At 35.5% G+C, this 6,000-nt stretch overlaps 1 pseudogene; it reads right to left on the bottom strand.

The window, feature by feature from the left end:
* Positions 1-1,074: 1,074 nt before the first annotated feature.
* Positions 1,075-1,194, bottom strand: LOC144455508 (5S ribosomal RNA; annotated as a pseudogene).
* Between the last annotated feature and the right edge of the window lie 4,806 nt (positions 1,195-6,000).

Below are 6,000 nucleotides of genomic sequence, written 5' to 3'. Positions count from 1 at the left end.
TTTTTCTAATAGAACAATTATCATTATCCTACCTTTTCTCAATCTTTTTCCCAGTCATTTCTTTTTCCTAACAGATATTTCATATTTTTTTCTATGTTTTAACCTTGTATTATTATTGCTTGATGTTTCATGGAGGCATTAGCTTCCTTATGGCCGGTTCTATTTTTTAAGGAGCTATTTTCTTCATTAAGATTCTGCACCTCTTTTATCAAACTGTTAATTTTTTTCTTAACTTTCTCGGATAGCTTTCATTTCTTTTCAAAAAAAAAATTTAACCACTTCCCCACATATTGCTCTTATTTGTTTTCTTTTTTTTTCTTTTTGCTATTTTTTCTTTTTCTTTAGATCTTATTTTAATGTTTCTAGGAAATCTTTTTCTTCCTGTATTTACTTTGCATTTTCCTTTGAGGCTTTGCTTATCATTGTTTTTAAATCATGATATAATTTTTTTTTTTCTGTTTGTGTCTTGAGCTTCTCTGTCACCGTAGCAGCTCTTAATGGTCTTATTCTTTTTGGTTTGCTCATTTTTTTAGCTTACTTTTTTTGTCTTTGGACTCTATGTTAGTATTGGTCTCTGTTCACTTCTGGTTGGTGGTAGGGGGTATCTGGTCTAAGCTTCTGAGGCTTTCAGAGTTCATTCTGGGTGCCTGCAATTTTTCAATGCTTCCAAAGTGACATCATATTGGGACTGTTCCCTGCCCTCCTGGTGAGAGCTCTGTAAGTTCCTGACTCAGGTTTGGGTCTGCTGGAGTGTATGTAGATGAGTTTCAATGGATTACTCCTGGATTCTGTCACTCTTAGCCTACTCTGGGGTTCTTCAGGCTCAGAATGACTGAACAGTTGACTCCCCTTTGGTTTTGGTCTTTTTCTCTGGCTTTTCTACTGCAGGCTTATGTTCATGCATAAAAGTTAGAAATGAGTCATTACTGTATTTTTTTTTTTTGGTTAGGCAATGGGGTTAAGTGACTTGCCAGGGGTCACACAGCTACTAAGTGTTATGTGTCTGAGGCTGGATTTGAACTCCGTTCCTCCTGAATCCAGGGCTGGTGCTTTATCCACTGCACTGCCTAGCTGCTCCTACAGCATCCAGTATTCCCAGGTGGTCTCCCAATGAAGTACTAACCAGACCTGACCTTGCTTAGCTTCTGAGATCAGATGAGGATCTGGAGCATTCAGGGTGGCATGGCTGTAGACTGAGTCACTACTTTCTTCCTGATTTCAGAGTGATATAAGTAAGTTTCTAGAATTTGTTGTTTGCTCAGTACTAAGTTAGGGTTCTGTACTTGGTCATGGCTACTTCTCTATGTCCTATATATGGGACTCAGAACTGAATAATGTGGGGCAAACCTATGAGCTGGCACCTGTTTCTGCTCCCAGCACAAATTCAGGGGTCCCTTGAAGTTCTTTTTTTTTTTCTTAGTGTTTCTTGCCTTAGTGCTCTATCTTGGTTCATTTTCTATTTCTGAGTATTAGAATGCTGCCAGTCACACTGATGTTTACCTTGTTCTGTACTTCTGGCTAACTGCCACCCCAGCATTTGCAGACTTTGCTGTATGCCTTCCTCAGGAGCCCTGGTAAATGACTCATTGTTACTTGTTTTTAGCTTTTCTGAAAAGTATTATTATTGTTGTTGTTGTTGTTGTTGTTATTATTATTATTATTATTATTATTATTATTATTATTATTTAGTTTATTGTGGAAGACATGTATTATGAAAGCTAAGAAAAAATCTCTCATTCTTCCTTCTTGAATCTGGCTCTTATACACATACATTTAATCTATCAATCTTTAAGGAAGAAGTACAGTGTTCCCTACAGAGTCCAGATCTCTGGAACTTAAGTAGTCAGTATTTTTTGTAATGAGAGATCAGCTTTAAAACAAAATATAGGGAGTTCTGCTTTTGGGAGCCAAGATGATGAAGTAAGAAGTAAGTCACTCTTATCCTCCCTTATTAACCTCTGAAAGCCCAGAAAATATCACCCAAGGTAAATCCCTAAAACAGCTGAAACAGAAAAAAGATGGGGTGGAGCAGTCCAGTAGCCCAAGTGGATTGAGGGATTAATGGGAAAGGCCCTAATTGCCCTGGGGAAAGAGGAACAGTACAGAACAGGAGGCAGCCCAACAAGTTAGTACAAAGCCCCACCTCAGCATACAAGGAGGAGATCCTGAAACCCAGGTAGTGGAGGAGGCACACACCAACCCCTTGACCTCCAAGTACCTCAGTGAGGGTGGGGGAACTGAGAAAAACCATCTTGGACAACCACCAAGTGCCCCAGTATTCTACATCAAATGTCTCTCCCAGTGCCTCAGCAAAACTGACAGAAGCAGAACTCCAAGGGGCCCCAGGCAGATAAACACCTTCAACATCTATCTGAACAGAGCTGAAGAAAGGGAAAGGAAGGAAAGGCTCAGGAGAGCAGGAAATCTCAAGGGGCCACACTACCCAATTCTACCCCTAGAGTTCCAGTTTTGCTGATGACAATCCAACACCAAGTAAGCTGCCAGAATCCTACAGGTTCCAACTGCCAACATCAGATGTCCCACCACACAAAGCTAATGACCAGAGTCTAAGCTTCCAACACAAGAAACTTGGGTCAGTGCCCTCTGTTATCCAGCAGGAGGGTTCAGTCTCTTTAAAGGACAGGAAATAAGCAAACACCGTGAGCAAAAAGAAACTTACAATATTATGAGAACAGTGAAGATCAAGGCAGAAATTCTGAAGAGGAAAACATTGTCAACAAACCCATATCTGGAACCTCAAAAGGGAATATGAACTGTTCTGAAGCCAAAAAAGCCTTCTTAGAAGAACTCAAGAAGGATTTCATTTTTTGGGGGGTAGGCAATGGGGTTAAGTCACTTGCCCAGGGTCACACAGCTAGTAAGTGCCAAGGGTCTGATGCTGGATTTGAACTCAGGTCCTCCTGAATCCAGGGCCAATGCTCTATCAACTGCACCACAAGAATGATTTTAAAAGTCAAATGAGAGAGATAGAAGAATAAATGGGGAAATAAATGAGAGGTATGCAAGAGAGAGTCAATAGCTTGGGAAAAGAAGGACAAAAATTGACTGTAGAAAACAAGTATTTAAAAAAATACAATTGGCCCAATGGAAACAAAAAAAGTACACTGAAGAAAACAAGTTCCTAAAAAATACAATTGGCCAAATGGGTAAAGAAATATAAAATCTAATAGAAGAAAACAATTTGTTAAAAATTAGAATTGGGCAAAAGTAAGCTAATGACTCTATGAGAGAACAAGAATCAGTCAAACAGAAACAAAAGTATGAAAAAATAGATGAAAATGTAAAATACCTCATTAGTTAAACAACTAACCTGGAAAATTGATCCAGGAGAGACAATTTAAAAATTATTGCTCTACCTGAAAATCAAGATGGAAAAAAGAGCCTGGACAGGATCATTCAGGAAATCATCGACGAAAACTGCCTGAGGTCCTAGACCAAGATGGTAAAATAGCTATAGAAAGAATCCACTGATCAGCTCCTGAAAGAGATCTCAAATTGAAAATGCCAAGGAATATATTAGCTAAATTACAAAATTACCAGGTCAAAGAGAAAATACTGCAAGCAGGCAGAAAGAAAGAATTTAAATATAATGGAACCACAGTCAGGATTACATTGGACCTTTCAGCTTCTATATTAAAAGACCATAGGGAATGGAAAATGATATTCTGTAAGGCAAAGGAGCTTGGATCACACCCAAGGATCAACTACCCAGGAAAAATGCAAGCTGATAGAAGAATGGATTAAATACCATAATACTACCATAGGTAATTTACAGGAAAAAAAAATGAAACAGAGAGGCACATACAGGGTAAAGGCAAAAGGCTACAGCAGAATATATTATGCTTCAGCTGAAGTAAAAAAAAAAAAAAGCAGAGTTATCAAGCCTGATCTCAGACAAAGCAAAAGCAAAAATAGATCTTATCAAAAGAGATAATGAAAGAAACTACATCCTGCTAAAAGGCACCATAGACAATGAAGTAATATCATTGCTAAACATATATTCACCAAATGACACAGCATCCACATTCTTAGAGGAGAAGTTCAGGGAGTTACAGGAAGAAATAGACAGCAAAACCATACTAGTAGGGGACCTCAACCTCCCTTTCTCTGAACTAGATAAATCTAACCACAAAATAAACAAGAAATTAGTTAAAGAGGTGAAAAGAATATTACAAAAGTTAGGCATGATAGACCTCTGGAGAAAAGTGCATGGGGATAAAAAGGAATACACTTTTTTCTCAGCCATACATGGCACATAACACAAAAATTGACCATTTACTAGGGCACAAAAACCTCATAATCCAATGCAGAAAGACAGAAATATTAAATGTATCCTTTTCAGATCATGATACAATAAAAATTATATGTATTAAAGGGCCATGGAAAGACAGATTAAAAATAATTGGAAAAAATAATAATGTGATCCTAAAAAATGATTTGGTCAAACAAAAAATCATAGAAACAATCAATACTTTTATTCAAGAAAATTACAACAATGAGACAACATACCAAAATTTATGGGATGTAGCAAAAGCAGTTGTTATGGGGAGTTTCATATCTCTAAATGCTTACATGAATAAAGTAGAAAAATACAGATCAATGAATTTTGCATACAACTAAAAAAGTAGAAAAAGAACAAATTAAAATCTTCAATTAAACACCAAATTAGAAATGTTGAAAACCAAAGGAGAAATTAATAAAACTGTAATTAACAAAACTATTGAACTAATAAATAAAACTAAGAGCTGTTTAAAGAAACAATAAAATAGACAAAACTTTGGTTAACTTAATTTAAAAAAAAAGAAGAGCAACAAATTTCCAGTAACAAAACTGAAAATGGTGAATCCACCACCAAGGAAGAAGAAATCAGAATAATGATTGGGAACTATTTTGCCCAACTATATGCCAATAAAACTGACAATCTTAATGAAATGGATAAATATTTGCAAAAATATAAATTGCCCAGATTAACAGAAAAGAAAGTAAAATATTTAAATAACCCTATTTCAGAAAAAAACAAATTGAAGAAGCCATTGATGAACTCCCTAGAAAAAAAAATCTGCAGGTCAAATGGATTTACAAGCAAATTGTATCAAACATTTAAAGAACAACTACTTCTAACACTGTATAGACTATTTGGAAAATAGGTGAAGGAGTCTTACCAAATTCTTTTTATGATACAAATATGCTGATACCTAAACCGGGAAGAGTCAAAAGAGAGAAAGAAAATTATAGAGCAATTTCCCTAATGAATATAGATGTAATGATTTTAAATAAAATTTTAGCAAAGAGATTACAGCAACTTATCACAAGAATAATACACTATGACCAGTGGGGATTTATACCAGGAATGCAAGGCTGAGTATTATAAAAACTATCAGCATAATTGATCATATCAACACCAAAACTAACAGAAACCACATGATTATAACAATAGATGTAGAAAAAGCTTTTGACAAAATATACCACCCATTCCTATTAAAAACACTAGAGAGCATAGGAATAAATGGAGTCTTCCTTAAGATAATAAGGACCATCTACCTAAAACCTTCAGGAAGCATTGTATGTAATGGGGACAAGTTAGAAGCATTTCCCATAAGATCAGTGGTGAAACAAAGATGTCTATTATCACCGCTGTTGTTTGATATCACACTGGAAGCATTAGCTTATGCAATAAGAGAGGAAAAAGTAATTGAAAATATTAGAATAGGCAAAGAAGAAACAAAGCTATCACTCTTCATAGATGATGTAATGATACACTTAGAGAATCCTACATCAAGTAAAAAGCTACTTGAAATAATAAACAACTTTAGCAAGGTTGGAGGCTATAAAAGAAACAATAGGCATTTCTGTATATTACCAACAAAGCCCAACAGCACGAGATAGAAAGAGAAATTCCATTTAAAGTTACTACAGACATTATAAAATATGTATAATATTCATAATAAGATATTACATATATTTATTATATTATATATG

The sequence above is a fragment of the Phascolarctos cinereus genome, unplaced genomic scaffold (genome assembly GCF_003287225.1).
Source record: "Phascolarctos cinereus isolate Bilbo 61053 unplaced genomic scaffold, phaCin_HiC Scaffold_9;HRSCAF=440, whole genome shotgun sequence".
NCBI classification, from domain to species: Eukaryota; Metazoa; Chordata; class Mammalia; order Diprotodontia; family Phascolarctidae; genus Phascolarctos; species Phascolarctos cinereus.
Note: the sequence above shows the minus strand (reverse complement) of the source record. Positions and strands in the feature narration are given on the sequence as shown.